At 34.2% G+C, this 19,158-nt stretch overlaps 1 protein-coding gene across 6 annotated transcripts in view; it reads left to right on the forward strand.

Annotated features, from left to right (window-relative positions):
* The window catches only part of LOC132699753 (protein dimmed), a 78,482-nt gene that overhangs the window by 36,676 nt on the left and 22,648 nt on the right, over positions 1–19,158 (forward strand). The window contains exon 1 of one of the 6 annotated variants that reach the window (XM_060666634.1): positions 9,952–10,060. The exons of the other annotated variants lie outside the window; for them this stretch is intronic. The gene's annotated coding sequence lies outside the window, so the exon portion shown is untranslated. Of the gene's footprint in view, positions 1–9,951; positions 10,061–19,158 lie in introns of those variants that run through there. 6 annotated transcript variants of the gene reach the window in all.

Genomic DNA, 19,158 nt, shown 5'->3' on the forward strand with positions numbered 1-19,158 from the left:
GAATTTAGATCATGTGAGGAACTCAAAAATATGCTTTCTGGAAAAACTCCGCTTGAAATATTTTTTGTTTTTTGATGACGAAGTGATTGATTTGATTTTAAATCTTACATTGCTTTGCGACTTTTAAAAACTGATAAAACAATTACTCAAAGAAATCTTGCACCTCTCTTAGATGAAGTGCGTTATGATAATCAAGGTCACCTCATGATTGTTCATGCTAATAAAGCGCGAAGGAGATGTAGAATCTGCTGCAGCCACACAATTTACGTTTGTAATAAGTGTAATGTGCATTTACAACTTCATGTTTTGTAAAATATCAAATCAGGTTCTATTTGGAAAACAATCTACTTAAAGTTGTTTTCTGTCGAATTTGAACTTTCTTTTGTATATTTATGTAGAAATTATATGTCACATCTTGTGTGCCCCAAAATATTATTTAATGTTTTTTTCTAGTGGGTGGTTTACGCACCAGTATTTTTTTGTATGTTTCGAGTTTTTCTTTTTTGACACTTGCAATGTATTCTTGTGCAACAAAATATCAAAGTGTTTTTTTTTATGCTTGGAATAATATGGGTTAAATCTAAAATTCCTTTATGTTTCGGCAAAGACATAAATGGCTTCTCAAATTTCCATTCTGGATCATATTTTGTATCATCTAAAATTTTCAAAATTTTGTTTCGAAAAGTTCCTTATACATCACGTACCATTTTTTCCAAAATGAAATGATATGAAATGAAAAAAGAAAATAAAAAAAATCATGCAGCAATATACGGTGAACAACGACAATTATAAATTAAAAACAATACTTTACATCCAAGTATACATAAATAAAAATTCTTCCTAAAACCCTTAAGTATATCCTGGAGAAAGTGACTAATGCTAATAAATTAAATTTATACCTAATTTATATAAAATACAAAGTCCCACCAAGATAATATAAAAAGATTAAAACAAACAAATCTTAGCCTTTTTTGACATCCCTTACCCTTTATTTGTTATTTACTCTTAATTATATTTTTTCCTAATATTTTGTTTACTTTTTGTTCTATAGGCGTTTATGTTTATTTAGGTATTTATTACTTCGAGGCTAACAAATAGAAATATGATATTAACATTTTGAACCTCATTTTGGAAATTACAAAAATGGGGCAGTAAAAACGTGTAATATTTTTAGCCTACTTTTTTTTACATTTATTTATTATCACATTGCCCTATTCTCTATTTCTTGTATTGAAAGAATCATTTAGATTCTGTAGATCGGGTTTGTTTTTGGAAATATTTAAAACCGGTTTTTGTCTTAAAACATTTCGACAGCTGTACAGAAGAGTAATTTCTAGTTTTTTGGAAAACTATGTTATAAATTATAAAACAAAATATAGACATTTTGAACGGCGCAATAAAAGTACTTCTAGTATATTGAACTGAGGTGGCTTTTACTTGATGAAAATCAATTTATCAAAATAAATAAAAACTAAAAGTTCAGATTTTCACGAAATTATATATTTTTACATGACAATTGCTCCGACTACACCGTGTCTTAATCATATGTAATATTTACAAACTACCTGCTATTATATATACCGAAAAATGACCATAAAACCTTAATTAATGTTGTTGTGAGAATTCTTTTAAGGTTAATTCAGGTTTTATTGTCATTTTTCACTATATGTAGTAGCAGGTAGTTTGTAAATATTACATTTGATAAAGACACGGTGTTGTCGAAACAATTGTCATGTAAAACTAATATATAATTTCGTGAAAATCCGTTTATATTTACTGTTACTACGTCATCTCGGTTTATTTGTATCGCATCGACACTGTTGCTAAGCAACGTCGCGTCATTGCAAATTAAAACACCTTTGCGCAGTCGCGAGCGTAGCGGGCATTTTAGAACGCGGTGAAAGTATCTACCGACGAAATTTCGAAGCGATTTTTTTTCCCACGAAGCCGCGCATGCTAATCGGATGGGTTATGCGTAGCCAAGCATGTTACTAATTACTAGAAGCGAAAAAAATCGGGGTATGTGGCTCGCCTTTTTACCGGCCGAGTTAATTGCGTTGTAACGGTACGAAGTTTCGGCGTGTGCTGCCTGCGGCTTTTTTTTTTGCGATACGTACCGAGAATGGGATCGATCACATGATCCCCCACCCTTTGTTTGGAGTTGGTTTCACAGACCGATAAAAAGTCTGTGGTTATCTCTCCGTCCTATGCGGCTCGGCCATCACAGACAACGAGCTCTCGCTAAGATTCTAACCTCGATGATACTTTGTTGATGTTTTAAACTGGAGCATTGAAACAACATACGGATGCAGAATATTTTAATAATGTAATCCCTAATAATGATTCAAGAAGACATACTGCAGAAGGAGCAAAAATAATGAAAAGTTTTCCGCCTCTACAACAACGTTCCTCAGAACATAACCTTAATCTTAATCCTCTTAAATCTAATTTAATGCGTTTCGGTCCAGAAATTAATAAGCAGTGTCTAAATGATAATGTGGATATTCGTCTTGATGGTATCAGGCTTTCAATGGTCAGCTCTCCGAGAAATTTGGGTATTGTATTGGATTGGAGTTCCGCTTTAGGTAATATATTAAAATCCTAATTCAAAAATCATATCATCATCTCTTGTGCTTTCTAGTTTCAACTACTGCGATTTTATTTATGGCCTTGTCTTGTAGCAGACAAAAATAAAATTAAAAAAGTGCACAATACATATTCACCCCTTATTTTAGGACGAAGAAGATATGACCATATCTCGTACATATTTAAAGAGCTTAATTGGTTGAAAATGGAGAATCGCAGAGGACTTCATTTGGGTAATTTTACGATGAAGGTCCTGATGGACCCTGTGCTAACTTTATCTTTAAGTAATAGGTTTGTTTTTCGGGAATGTCAGATTTATTAATAAAATCACTCCGTGCCACGTCACCAGAGATCGTTTACTTATATAAGAGTTATATAAGAGTTACCTGTTTAGTGTGCAATGCCAATGTCCATAAATATGCTTTTTTTTTTGTTTTACATGTAATTTTCTTTTTCTGCTGTACAGATTCTCTTGAAAGAATAGTATTGTAGCTCCCAGCTTCTATCAATGTAAATAGTGTTTTTTTTTTATTAATCTTACGTTACGTTATACCTCTATCTTACCACATTATATTTTAATTTTTCTCATATAATTAAAAAAAAAAACATTGTGCAATAATCCGACGATTTGGGGTTCAGTAGGGTAGCCCGTTCGGCTAGACTAAGCCCTGATTGTCGGAACTGTTTGTATTATATTGTGAATACGCATATGTTTCTTTTTTATTTGACTAATAAAAAAGAGGCGTTTATTATCTTTTTGGTTTCTTTGACCATAAAGTTGTCAAACCTTTTCGTATCTTTAAAAGCTATATGTTACTGTTCCAACACGATATATTAGAAGTACGTACAAAGCTAGGTTTTTTAAACTACATTTAATGTTTCAAATAATCGGTCATTTTCTTTTGAATTTTTTTAGTATGCCAATACGCATCTCGTACTTTGGCTTGTATTTTCACCATTTCTTCGAGAGGGGCATATTCCCCTGATACATAAAAAAATTCTCTAGCAGCTTAACTCAATATATGGCTTGTTGAATGGTTGGTGGTGGTCCCATTTCTGTTAAACGTTCTTTAGAAAGTTTTCCACCCACACACTTTTCGCTTCGAAATTTAAGAGTTTTGTCTGGAGTCAAAAATACCAGTTTCGACAGCATCAAAGATTTCGTCAGCGGGGTACTTTTCTGCTAGTTGTGGCCACGTCTTCTTCAGCTAATCCTCAGTGACGTTTCTGTCGACATCACGAGCTTCGTCACTTATCTGTCCATAATCCAATGGTGTACTTTTATACATAAAACACCTTGTATATAATCGAAAAAATGCTTGAAACAAAAGTTATAGCGCCGGGTCTCCAACGTATTACGGATATAAAATTTTTCCGATCGGATGAATGCCTTTGGAGGAAAAGATGTTTTTCTGGATGCCAAAATAACCACAAAAAAAAATTGAAAAATAAAAAAAAATACTTCGCGTTATTTTATTACTCTCAATTTAAACAGTCTAAATACGGGTCCAGGCTTCAGTTTCTCTCCCAAGTCTAAAGTCGGTAGACGCAAATTTGAAGTACTTATTATGTTTTTTAATATTGCACGGGATATCGCGAACACCCTGTACAATACTTAAAAACCGTAAAGGCAAACGTTTAAGCTGTCTATATGGGCTATATCGTCATGTAAAAGAAACTGACATCTAAAACACAGATTTCAAATTATTGTAAATTTTAAATAATAGGGGGACCCATTTTTCAGTTTTTTTGAATTTGTGGCGCACCCTGTATATTTTTGAAAAATTGTCAAGAATAAATGTTTATGGAGTCGTTTCCTCTACGTCTTCTGGCTCAGGAATTTTTTCTTCTTGTAAACGGTTTTTGAAAAATGGTCTTTTTTGTAGACTCTTGCACACGCGATTTCTATTTTTTTTTAAATACTTCCCGACCACCCAGCTCCCCCATTTTCAATAGGTTTCGTCACAGGGCAAAGCTGCATATATGTGCCAAATATGAAGTCGATTGCTTCAAATTTCGGACACTGATCGTGTTTCATAGCAAGGTTCAAAAAACAGTCGAAAATTGCAAAAAAAAGATCGATACCGGTTCGGATCAGGGCCATTTCTTACAAGCTTATGTACCTCATGAAGGGTTAAAAAAGAGGCAAATTTCAATTTTTTAGTTCCAACGGTTCGAAAGTTATTCAGGAAAATCCAAAAGACGAGAACGGAGAACGGACAAACAGATAAAAAAAATTTTTTTTCGACGGTGATCATTTCTGTACCAACGGCGATGCCATAGGACCTACCGTTACCGAGATATAAAATTCGATTTCATCGATTTTCGAAAGTAACATGGTTATCCATTTAGTTGTTTATAATGGGACACCCCGTACCAAGCAAATTACACATACTTTTTACAAAACTTCTGGATTGCTCCTGCGTCGGTTTTTACCAAGTCGAAATTGCTAACAGGACCGGAGTTTTGTAAAAAGTATTGCAGTAGCCTGTGAAAGTTTTTCTGATAAAAAAAAACAAATTACATATATTAGTATTGCATTGCATCCAGGTCTACAAAGAACCAAAAACATGCAAACTGGCATGTAATAATGCGAATTACCAACAACAAACTGAAGAACAAATATTGCTAAAAATCCACAGCAGGGTTACTTTTATAGTTCCTCCCTATATCGAATTTATAGTTACAGTTATCTGTTTCCATGATGCAGCTGTAACCTTTTTCGTATAGGTTGTTTGCCATTTTCAATCTCTCGCCTTGCAAATACAAAGTCGACCAGGATTTGTTTTTGTTTAATAGAAAGCTGCCTAGTAGTGGCGGTTAATTATTTGTCAGTGTTTAAAATAACGGGCAAAAAAAAACAAAGTTTGATCAAAAACGGATAACACTAAACCAAAATCTAAGTATAAGTAAAAATGTAGCGTAATGTTTGGCCGAATGATCCTGGTATAATTGGCTAACAGAAGTAGAAAAGAATGCGTTCGAGGATACGATTATGTTCCCTGGGTTGGGCGAATGATCCTGGTAGTCGTGCCCAACAGTTTTCTGTGGAACGCATCATTGAATTGAATTGATGTTCCCTGGGCCCAACAGTTCTCTGTGAAACGCATCATTGAATTGAATGTTCCCTGGGTAAAAGTCAGCCAACTTATGTCGGCACGTTACTTGAAAGTTAGGGTTAGGTTTTCGCCAATTATATCCAGTAATAGTTGATTTTAGTTTGGCATTCCGTGCGACACGCCTAATAAATAAAGTTGGCGTAGATTAGGCCTGTATAATGCAGTCTGTTTTAAGCGTACGTAACTCGAATTTGTAATGAAGTCTAAGGTGAGGGACCGCCTATCTATAAAATAAATTTAAACGCCTGTATTAACTTTGGTGGACAAGCCTGAACGCCTGTATAGTGCGGTTGCGATGTCATTGACATTCCAATTCCCCGAATATCGATCGATTCGTAGCTCTTTCTCTCTCTTTCGTCGAGTTGGCGATATTTTCACGACATTTCGACCGCTACAAAAATGTGTTATTGTTGAAATCCTATTGGTTGCTTGGAAGAAGTCATCTGGTCATTTTTTAATTCGCTAGACTGTACCGTGCGTTCAATTTGTCTTGATAACATTTTAATTGGCTGTAACTTTTTTGTTTTTAGAGATATTAAAGTACACACAGAATTCCAAAAATTTAAAATGCTTACGTTACCGTGTATTATTCTTCAATCTTTAGTTGATATCTACTCAAATTTGCCTGTCTACGTGACTCAAAAAGCTGACAATTAACATTAAGATCGAGGTTGTGTACTACACAAAAAAAATAAACTTAATCTAGATTTGTATAATATTTTTGCAAACACTCTTTTTCAGTCCAAAAATATTGATGTTAAACGACTTCCATTAAAAAATTTAAACAATTATCAAAAAAGTTTTTTGAAGAGTATTGTTTTTATTCTATAAACGAATTTGTCACACGTCAGGCACAGTAGGTCTAGTTTATTTTGTAAAATAATTATTATCAGAGTGTAGCTATATATACAAAGTTTTACTTTCGGGTTACACTGGTTTACCTGTTTATATATAATATATTTATCTTGTTACTTTCGAAAAATCGATCGTCAGCGTCGAAAAAAAAATTTTTTTTTCTGTTCTCCGTTATCGGTTCTCCGTTTCTCTGTAGACCTATGTCCGAAATTTGAAGCCATCCACTCAAAATTTGATAGATGTATAGAGCTTAGCTCCGTAACGAAGCCTATTGCGGGGGCTGGGGGGAGGGGGTCAGGAAGTATTTTTAAAAATTTCAAAACTGCACTTGCAGAGAAAAATCATTTCTCCAAGATGGCATATGCGATCTAAAAAATTCTTTAACCAAACGGCGCGCAAGATCCGGACCAAACACCTTTATTATTGATGATTTTTTAAAAATGTACAACCCTTTATATTTTCACGTAAAAATCTGAACTTTTAGTTCTTATTTATTTTGATAAATGGATTTTCATCATGTAAAAGCCACATCAGTTCAATCGTTGCTGAACTGACCAACACATGTAGTAAGTCAATCCTCTCCTGGAATCGGCAAAGAGCTTGAGGTCGTTATTATTATTATTATTATTATTATTATTATTATTATTATTATTATTATTATTATTATTATTATTATTGTTATTATTATTATTATTATTATTATTATTATTATTATTATTATTATTATTGTTGTCATTATTAACATAAAAATTGCGCGTTTGAATACAAAGACCCGACTGGTGCGCCGCCGCTGGCGCGGCCGCGATCTAATTGACGTCCCGCGAGCAGAAGAAAAATGGAGCGCTTTTAATTGTCGAATAGGCGCGACTCCGCAGGTTCACTGTCGTACGAGAACGTGTATACCGGTCGAGTTGTGAAATGTGTGGAGAAATGTCAACCTCGCGCTGCCACTTGGGCGTGGCGTAATCAGAGCCTTGCGTAAAGGTCGTTCGGTAATGTTATTTGTTATTAGAAAGTATTGGTGCGGCGGCGGCGGCAGCAAAAACAATATCCGCGGTATATCGTTAAACCGCGATAATATAAGAAATCAAAATCCGGGACTTTGTTAGCGGTACGTGTTTATACAGGGCGATTCGCACTGCCGACAGCGGCTTAGGTGTATATATGGAATGGTTTTGGTTAGTGGCGTGTGGTGGCAGCAGTTGCGGCTCCTTAATTACGTGTGACAAACTTTCAAGAACGCACTGTAATAATAATAATAATAATAATATTTATTTTCCCAAAAACAACAACAAAGTTATATGGGAATAGCCAAAATACATGATAGGTATACTTACACCAGGAATATAGTGCTTTTACAACCGACCCCGCGATAAACTTCGCCTACTGTTTATTACTCCAGAACCGCGGTCCCTTATATGTTCTTCAATTTTCTTCGCCGAGCAATTCTTGAAACATGTACATAAAAAATTAGTACAAATTAACAATTACGTTCAATGTCACTTGTTTTTATTGATGCTCCTACTTCCCCTTCCGAATTTATTATAAAATTGTAAACATTCAAAACAATGTGTTTAGCATCCGAAGACAAATGGATCCGTTTTTTTATTTGCTTCTACATTGTCATTAAGTTTGACTACCATCTCCACTTCGTCTTCAAATTCTGCTTTTTTTTAACCCATTGTAAGATTTAAAATCTACCTGGGAAATCTTTTGTTCTTGTTTTTGTTTTCTATTAAACTATCCAGTTGGTTACAAAATAAAGGCTGCCACCATTGTTTTCCGAATACCTGGCACCTGTAATTAGTAATTCTACGCTTGAATCTATCTTTTGCAGGAATGGTAACCAAAGTAAGGTACCATTTGTTTATCTATGTATAAGTTGAACGAAAATATGCCAAAATGAAGATTTTTTTATTTATTACATCAAAGAAGGGTCTAACTTTTGAAAATTTATCATTTTTGTCTAACAGATTATTGTCAGATAAGTGCATGTTTGGCTTTATCGATTGGAATCTATTGCGTAGACTATGTATGCTAAATATGTGGCAATGAATGATAACCCGAGAACAATAAAATGCCTACAAAATGTAAAAGTTAATTTATTGACAACGAGAATTCATGGCAGTTATGGTCTTGTGCATATTTTACAGAACATTTTTTTTCAATCACTTCGTCATCAAAAAACAGAAAAATATTTCAAGCGGAGTTTTTCCAGAAAACCTATTTTTTTAGTTCCTTACATGATCTAAATTCATCGGATATAGGTGTGTGAGTGTACCCAATCTGACCTTTCTTCCATTTGACAGTAGAAGCAAGCCTATCCTTTGAATTCCAGGGTTTCATCATCTGATGAGTCCCATTCAGGTGCAGTAGTTGATGAATTCCAGGAGTGTTGAAGGACAGCTGTATCATTTGGTGCATGTAACTCGAAAGTTCCAAAACTATATCAGTTGGTTCCCCAAACTCTAGCAGATTTAGGTTATCGTCCATACCTTCTTCGTTAGTCATGGTATCCACGTCGGGTGGAATATAGACCGCATCAATATGTTCTGTAAATATTTTTTCAGGTTATTTTTAGCATAAATTTAAAAGGAATGGATTGCTACAATATATAAGAAATAATACTTACGACTTACGACTTTCATTGTTATTGTCCTCATCCGTCACGATCTCCTCCATAACCGCTTCTCATTCCTTTTGAGTCAAATACCTCGGAAATGCCATATTTTACGAACTTTAACGTTCACTGCACAAGGCACGAACTAACACTAAGAACACGCTAATTGTGCAAAAATATTTGCTGGATGTGACAAAAAAAGTCATAGAATACGTGGTGCATTAACGCACCACTGGTACAAAATGGGTTAATCGGGAGCAGCATTTTGGTGCAATAATTTGTTACAACTTTAGACGTGGACTAACTGAACGATAATGCATGGATGAACTTAATTCGACTTTTGGAGTTAAAACATTTCGTTTCCTTCCAGCTTCTTTTTCAGTATATCCAGCAACTTCACTTTGATAATGACAATATATTTAAAATCACTACGTCCATTCCTTTTCTTCAATTCATGTTGAATATATCAAAACCGAGATATCCCGCAACGGCAACGAATCTTGGATACACCGCACTCTCAACCAAAGAGTCTAAGAAGATCCTCGAGCTTTGAACGAACATTTGTTATTTTTTCGTTTTTCGAAAAGCCGTGACGCGACGCGCTCGGGCAACGCGCGGGGTGGGGGGCCCTAGACGGGGCCTTGGGGCACACCGAAATAATCTTTCTCGGCCCGACCTAGATTTTTGCACCGGCGTACCATTCACTCGGGGTAACGGGAAAGTTGTAAATTCTTTTGCGACCGCCGCGATTCAGTTTCACTGTCGAATCGTATCGCGACGGACTGGCGCGATTTTCGAAGTTGGTTTTGTGTCGGTTGTGTGTGTTGGTGCGCGGAAATTCGGTGTATTCGGTCGTCGTAATGTCAGTGGCATCGTCCTGGTGAGTCTTGGGGACGAGCCGAAACTAGTACTCGCGAGTTTCGACGAGGAAAAGTAACGAACGCATAAATAGGCCATAACGGGCCATGTTATGCGAAAAACTTCCAACCCTGAACTCAATTATACTGAAATATTCGTAAATTAATTTTTTTTTCTAAATAAGACAATCTGCAGCCAACGCATTCAAAATTAAATAAAAAAAAAACGTAGTAAAATACAAATATCACCTCACTTTACTGGTTTTTATTTTTATTTTTCTCAAAAATACCAAAAATTTTGTGGATTGGTAGGATTTTGCAAAATGAAAAAAAAATAATAGGAAGTATGAACAAATTATTAGAAACGAGAATAAAAAATGAAAAATATAAAATTGGATAATTTAAGTACCCACGCTGTTTCTGTATTGAAATCAAGCTAATAATGGGCCATGTTATGCGAAAAACTTCCAACCCTGAACTCAATTATACTGAGATATTCGTAAATAAACTTTTTTCGAAATAAGACAATCTGCAGCCAACGCATTCAAAATTAAATAAAAAAAAACGTAGTAAAATACAAATATCACCTCACTTTACTGGTTTTTATTTTTATTTTTCTCAAAAATACCAAAAATTTTGTGGATTGGTAGGATTTTGCAAAATGAAAAAAAAAATAATAGGAAGTATGAACAAATTATTAGAAACGAGAATAAAAAATGAAAAATATAAAATTGGATAATTTAAGTACCCACGCTGTTTCTATATTGAAATCAAGCTAATAATGGGCCATGTTATGCAAAAAACTTCCAACCCTGAACTCAATTATACTGAGATATTCGTAAAAAAACTTTTTTCGAAATAAGACAAACATAAAAAAATCATAGCAAAGTGCAAGTATCATCTTACTTTACAGTATAACTGGTTTTTATTTTAATTTTTTTCAAAAATAACGAATTTTTGTGGCTTGCTAGGATTTTACAAAATGAAAAAAAAGACAATAAATATATAATAATATAAATAAAGTGTGTTCATAGATATAAGAAAGTGACTAACTGATACGAATTAAGGAAAACCCTGGCAAGCTGTAACAATGAAATGTGGCCGAACAGGTCCGTACTTTGCTTAGAATTTAATTATTTGAGGTTTTGTTAGGAAACATACTAAACAATATTTATTTATTTATGTATGTATTTATGTTTTAATCTAAAATAAAATTACAAATTATTTTTATTACCTACTTAAATTACTTAAAATTATTCACATAATATATCAGTATCACTGTCGCTATCATCGCCTGTTCTAATTATTATTTGTTCTATATTATTTGCGATATGTTTAACAGAATTTGCCCAACTTTGTGGAGGGATGTTAAAAACTTCGGTTTCTATAAGTTTGAGAACATTGGAGTTAATACGGGAAAAACATTGTTACGACGAATGGCAGGTTTCAGTTGGTGCCAAACATATTCAATGGGATTAAATATACAGTGGTATATCAATATCCCAGACGTATTCCTTTTATAGGTTCAAGCTTTGTAGAACCTCAATTAATTGCTTTTGGTATAATCTTCGTGAAAATAAATGTCGTTATTATACGTGTAGTTTTGGATTGTTGCTTTTGTGTCACATGAGGAACAGGTTTTAGTTAACTGTCTACTGTGATAACTTGCATTGTCCACTACAATGACGCTATTAGGAGGAATGTTTGGAACTAGTTTGTTTTTAAACCAACTTTCAAATAAATCAGGTGTGGTGTCTTCATGGTAATCCAGAGAAGAGTCTTTAATATTTTTCGCAGACAGAGAAAGTCCATTTGGAATCCAACCATCTTTAGAGCCAAGCATGCAAAATAGTTATTCTTTTACCTCTTTTTGATGGCGCGTTTGTTTTACAGTTATCAGTTGAGTCAACCCAACCCTTTTCCGGGGTATCATAAGTGTCGAACCAGGTTTCATCCAAGTAAATGATTGGCCCGTGTTGTTCTCTGTAAATCCTAATTTTTTCTAGATATTCCAGTCGCCATTTCCGAATTTTAAGATTCCATTAAAACTTGCCTTTTGTCAATTTTTTTAAATCTAAAACCCATGTGTTGGTTGGTAAGGTAGTTCTGCCACATTTAACACCGGTTTCACAATTTTCCATAATTGATTTTGGAACTTTCATCACTGTGGCCGTTTCTTCTAAAGATGCTTGCTTGCTGGCACCACGTTCAATGAGAGTCAAATAAACATTGTTTATAACTTTTTTTGTTTTCTACATTTGGGCGGGAGCATGTCCTGAGATACACTAGACTCGCACATATTTTGAATAATTCGCACACAATTCAACATACGCTGTATTACACACGAAATAAGAATGATTACTAATAAACTTAAACTAAGCAGTATACCAAACCAAGGAATATTAAACACAGGTAGGTCAAAAATTATTTTCTATTACGGACCACAACTTTACCGGAATTAAAATTCCGAAACTTTAGGTAATAATCTTGTTGCATTGTATGTTAATGACCACCCTTGGATAATCCCATTCAAAAGCAAATGGACACTTTATTATATCTATGAACAGACCATACCCACTCTGCTTCAACATTGACATTGACTTCAAACCCTCAATTCAATAATACTGAAATATTCGTAAATGAACTCATACAAAACTAAATACAAAAAAACGTAGGAAAGTACAATGATCATCTTACTTTACGGTATAACAGGTTTTAATTTGTTTGTTTTTTCGAAAATACCGAAAATAGTGTGGCTTGGTAGAATTTTGCAAAATAAAAAAAATTATCCTGCGTCGCTCCATATTTTCAAAGGTGGTGGTAAAATGGTAAATGGTAAAAGTCTAGGACGGTAAGATCTGGAGATCTGGCGGGCGACGAAACTGAACTGCCCCTTCCCATCCAACGGTTTGTATAAGTCCGGTCTAAAAAAATTCCTAAATTTGTGAGAAAAGTGTGCAGTCTCATACTCCTCATTGTTCCTAATGAAGTCGTCAATTGATTTCTTCAAAAGTTCAAATAAATTTGGCCATTGAAGAACCGATTTTGATATTCCACTTCACGCATCCGCTCGAAAAAGTAACTTCATCGTTTCATAATATTCCACCATCGAATTTAGGCAATTACAGGCGTCTAATCTCCCATCAAAATCAGTTTCTAAAACAGCTTGATATGTAAAAAAATATCTATTATTTATTACGCCGGAAAATGCCATCTGGTGGCAGGATAGTGAATCTCAATCGTCTCAATCGTACCACGTTTAACACCCTTTTTAACGATAAAGCATTTAACAAATAAGATTTGAATTTGTCTCAGCTTTAAAACAATGTTCACTCTAAGTGTTACTAATATCAAACTGGTTTTAAAATTCAAGGTGGTCATTACGCCCTCTGGTGGTCATTTCAGAATCTCAAAACTAATTTCCAGCAGTTGTCATTACTTGCAAGCGGCTATAACTTACAACAACAAGTTACAACCGTTTAAGTAGGCAATAAAAAGTTGTAATCACCTTAAATTAGCTGCGATAATTTTAAGATTTAAAAAATGGAAAAGCCAAAATAATGCGGACATTTTTGCCGCTATATCTTTTTATACGTAAACGTTGCGAAACATAAAAGCTAAATATTATTTACGCAAAAAATTAATAACGATTTTTTCGATGCGTTTGCAAAATTCGCATTAGCTGGCATTAAAATTGTTTGCAATCGTCTTCTATTGACGGGAATTGTAATAACAAATACTTTCGGTGATTAGGATACAAACGAGACAACCGGACTACCAAAACTTTTTTCCTCTCTAATACACCAATATGTTTTTTAGTAGATTTAGGGCACACCTGTCATTTTTTTTAATTCAGCTAATTTTACACGCAATCGAAGTTTGCACCGATGTGAAATGTGTGACGCCATGATGCACTATAAAGTAAGGTGTGACGTACATTTGGTAAATAATTTTCTAAAAATAAAAACAACAAACAAAGCAAAACTAACGTTTTAACTTTCCCTATTAATGGCTTAGGTATAGGTTTAGGTTTAGTTATTTAACCACAGTATTCAAAATGTATGTGTAGCAAGTTAAAACAAAATAAACAAATAAATATAAAGATAATAAAACAATATACGAATAAAAATACAAAACACACGAAACAAAATTTTAAATTTATGTACTCATCGGTACCGTAAACACAGTTTTTTCTGTTCAGTTCTCTTACCTTTAGGGCTAATTGTTTATTGACTTGTTTTATACTAGTTTTTAATTTTCTTTTGCAATACAATTAGAGCTGCCATCCTCGGAGGCACTGGTGAATAATCCGGGAGCCCTGGAACGTTTTTCAAAATGATAAGCAACAAGCTAATTCTTTGGAAATCGTTTCATTTCATGAAGACGCCCAACCTTTTCCTACTACTACACACGCGGGTATAAAATCATGTCAATTTAGTTACCATACCAAAATGATCAGCAACAGTTTAGTTTTTAGCTACATCTATAGATATTGAAATATATAATTTGAAATTAAATTTGGCCTACAAACAAATAGGTTTGGTATAGGGTGCTACCCCCTCAAAGTTGTATCTATTATTTATTTATAAAAAGTGATGGTCAATATGCTAAATTTTTTACTATAGCTTGCTAATAATGTTTATAAACAAATGATCACATTGTCCTACCAATACACCGGTAGGATTTTTCAGTCCCACACTTTAAAGTTGTTGACCTCACGATAATACGTTATTCATTCAACTAACCAAAATTAAATGAAACTTTATGACATTTTCTATCTAAATCAATTAATGCCCTACACAAAAATAGGTAGATTTAGCTAGTCCGACAAAAAATAGGTTGCAAGTTCGACTCTTGAACATTATTCCTGTTTAACCTCTAAATTACGGTCTAACCTATAAAATGAGTTGAGCGATTAACTTTCTTTTTGTTCTTGAAATATGCCTAATGAGTTTAATTAAGTTGTTTCATTATTATTTATAATTTAAGAAATCAACTTTTTTTTCATTTTTTTTTCAAGGCCGATTTTTTTTATATTGGTTTTTAACTCATGACAGTGTTAGATCGATAAACTTTTGAAAAAATAAGTGGGTGATTATATGGGTGAAGTGAAAGAGGAGAGGGTAAATAAATCAAAATTTTTTTCCGTTGACTTTAATCGATAACAAATAATGCGGTACACCCATTCATTATAATACAAGTAATAAGTACGTGGAAACGGTAAATAAAATTGGCCTAGATTAGTTTTGTTGTTAACATGAAATATTTACAGAATTTTATCGTCTCTCTTTTTTCACGAAAATTAGGTTTATCACGGTGTATATTACAAAGAAAACACTCCAAGATCACCTTCACAATTAAATGTTATAAACTTTTTAATGCACATTGTATGTTGTATGCGTGTGCTGGATACAACGTTGCTATGTTACGCGCATGCGCGTTGATGCGAATATATACCGCCGATTTTATATAGGTATGTACATGTAATCACGTTTAAGTCAGGGGCAATTTTCGACATTTTCCAGGGTAGGACTGAAAAAACCTACCGTTTTAATTGTAGGACAAATGTTGGTTTAGATTATTTATCTGATTATCTCAAAACTTAGTTAAAAAATAAGCTGTTGCTGATCACTTTTACATAATAATCAATTTGACATGATTTGATGCCTGCTCATTTTTTGTTTGTTTTGCAACTTTTCTCAAAATAATGGCTGGGCGTGTAGGACTAAAAAATCCTACCAGTTTATTTGTAGGACAATGTGATCATTTGTTTATAAAAATTACTAGCAAGCTACAGTATATATATACACTATTTATAAATAAATAATAGATACAACTTTGAGGGCGTGGTCACCCTGTACCAAAGCTATTTGTTTGTAGGCCAAATTTAATTTCAAATTATATATTTCAATATCTATATTTAGTTTTAGTTTAGTTTAGTTTAGTTATAAAAAACAAACACAAGTTGAAACGGACAAACGTTGGTTAAAACACGAATTAAAAAGTGCCCTGCAGGTACCCTTGTACAGAATAAAATGCCTTTAGGATAAGCAATCGTTTCACCTCGCCCTTAAACTGACCGATGCCCGAAATCCGTCTCATCCCAGGTGGTAATTTATTAAAAAGCTTATTAAGTATATTGCCGAACTTATTTTATGTTCTGGAATATCTAGGTTATAATTCTATCTGAAACTATAATGTTCATTGGTTGAACGCGTACATATATGCTCATTCTAATTAGATTTAACCGTCGTTGACGAATTCAATACGTATAGACTCGGAAATGTCAAAATTTGCGTTTCAATAAACATATTGCTGCAGGAATAACGTTTCGGTTTTTAAAGTGCAATGTACGAATAATCCTTTTTACGAATATACGAATCTTATCTCTCCACCACCACACAGGACGTCTCTTTTTCAAAGAAGCTTCTCCTATAACGTTTACAGATTTTGCAATACCATTCCTCTCTCTTTAAAAGCTTTATCACCATTAAACAACAACAAGCAAATTGAAGGTGATTTTCGAGCAAGTTCAGTCCTAAAATTTTCTATCCAATTTTTAATTTTTATATACAATATAATATTTTATAGGGGTTGAGGTTTATTATTATTATTATTATTATTATTATTATTATTATTATTATATAATCAGCGCTGATATATTTAGAGGTAAATCTTCTATATATTGTTCTATTTGGTGCTCTAAGAGTTGCAAATAATGATCTCCAGTTAAACTTTTGATTTATAAATATCGGACCCAAAATATGCCCATGTATGACACCACAGCATACATCAATTGATTGGTACCCCTGGGTTTTAAAGACCAATATCGCGTATTTTATGTATTACAACCCTTTCTTGTAGTGAACGAACTTCTTATTATGTCTATTTAAAAAATACAAACAAAATTGCACCCTTTAACATTGTTCTACACTTAGTTTTTGAGTTTTACGAAATTGTAATGCAATATATTTATATTCCTTCAAAACTGAGTGGATTGATCCCCGAGAAATACCTGTCTCTTCATATACTGTAGTAATAGAGAAAACTGGATCTGATTTTCTTCATTTAAAACATTATGATTCCGGCATACCTTTTTAGCATTTAATACGTTACCGCTTTCATCAAATTTCTTTGCCAGCCTTGGAAATATCTGTTTCGAAGGAGCTCGGCGCTCTGGATAAAGTCTAATATACTGACGACGAGCGGATGCTAAATTCGTGAAAAACCATTTTAACAATAATGACTTGGACAATGATTCAACCGTCAACGTTGTTTACTAATATGTCAAACATAAACATATGGGAGGGCTGGGGGGTCGGGAAGTATTCTAAAAAGATCAAAAATAGCGAGTGCAAGGGTCTACAAAAAAAATAATTTATCTATTTACGTGACCAAAACAATTCTTGAACCAAAAAAAGCAGCAGATACGGCTCTATAAACTTTTATTCTTGACAATTTTTCGAAAATATACAGGGTGCGCCGCAAATTCAAAAAAACTGAAAAATGGGTCCCTCTATTATTGAAAATTGGTTATAACTGAAAGCTCGGGATATTTAAAAAATTCCACATTGAAATCGTTATTTCGGGGGCTATGAAGACGCGATGACGTCATGGATTATTACGGCGCACTGCATGGTTTCAGAAAGAACTTATTTTCTCGAAAACCGTTCACTATTTTTAAAAAATTCTTGAACCAGGAAACGTGGAAAATCCAGGGCTATAACCCCTACTTCGAACAATGATTGTATCATATACAGGGTGTGTCGTTTATGGGCAAAATATCTGAAATATCCTAAAAATATGCGTTTTTGTGGGTAAATTATTGGCGATAAATGAAAACCCGTTAAAGATGGGATAATTTTATTTGAACAGTATGGTTTCAGGTTTCGTCAATTATACAGTGCGCGAGGTATTTGACAAAATAATATTAATATTTACCGATGTTTGCTGTAACTTTGAAGTTCGACGAGATGTGAAGGACATTTTATACAGGGTGCATGCACAATTAAATTACATCGTGCGTCCCTTTACCACACGAAACCGAGAAGCTCTTTCCTTTTTGTTATATCTAATAACAAAAAAGAGACAGCCAATTAAAATGTTAATTAAGATAAATTGAACGCACCGTATATCATCTTATACTGGACACTCTGTATTTATAGCTGTCTGGTTTTGCTTAGACATATGTAACTGCGATCGTTGCTACGCAAGGACACGCATGCGCGATATGTCTCTAAGGGTGGCTTCCCACGGCCCGTGTTTTTGCAGGCCCGGACGCGCCGGCTCGCGCCAACGCGCCGTAGGAAGACTGGGTCGAATGAGGTGGCGCGAGGAGGTGCGACGGATCCGCAGCGAGTTGGTACATTCAAAGGCGCGAACCGGCGCGGCGCGTTCATGCCTGTGCAGACCTGTTGTTATTGGGGTAGACAGACATCTTCATTGTTTTTGCGGCTCTACAACAAGTTGTTTTGGTGTTTTTTAAGCGTTAATATGGAGTGGACGAACGAAATTACTTGAAAATGAATTCGCGTTATGGAATACGAAAAGTGACGGTCATAAAAACCGAAACGAGCAGCACGATTCGCGGAGTCGTATTCAAGACAAACTAAAAGACAGTAATGGTGGCATTACGATTATGTATGACAGCGGCTGCGGCAACAGTTTTTTCTTCTTCCGACATTACTGATAATCACCAAAAAGAAGTTGTCAGCAATCACCAACCCCGAACACCAGTAAACACAAAAATATATAGACAGCTGATTTATTTTGAAAAGGTACTTGGGCACAAACACGCCGCGTCGCGGCGCGGCCCGGACTGTAAAAGTACGAGCCGTGGGAAGCCACCTTAAACAAGACCTTTACAATATTCTTTAGTTAAATTACATAACAGCTCCAGCAGTTAAACTCTCTACAAAATTAGTAAATATTTTAAAGTTCCACACAGATTTTAAACCAAAATATGCAATAAAAAATTCTTTTGAATTAATCAACAAAATTGAAGATATAAAAATCCTTTCTAACGCAACGTTATTGTCTTTTCATGTAGAAAATTTGTTTCCCAGTATTGCACCTATGGATGTGATAGATTTAGTAGATTTTACCCTAACTCTATCTTTTG

This window comes from Cylas formicarius, unplaced genomic scaffold (genome assembly GCF_029955315.1).
Source record: "Cylas formicarius isolate icCylForm1 unplaced genomic scaffold, icCylForm1.1 PGA_scaffold_3__17_contigs__length_32017465, whole genome shotgun sequence".
Lineage (NCBI taxonomy): Eukaryota > Metazoa > Arthropoda > Insecta > Coleoptera > Brentidae > Cylas > Cylas formicarius.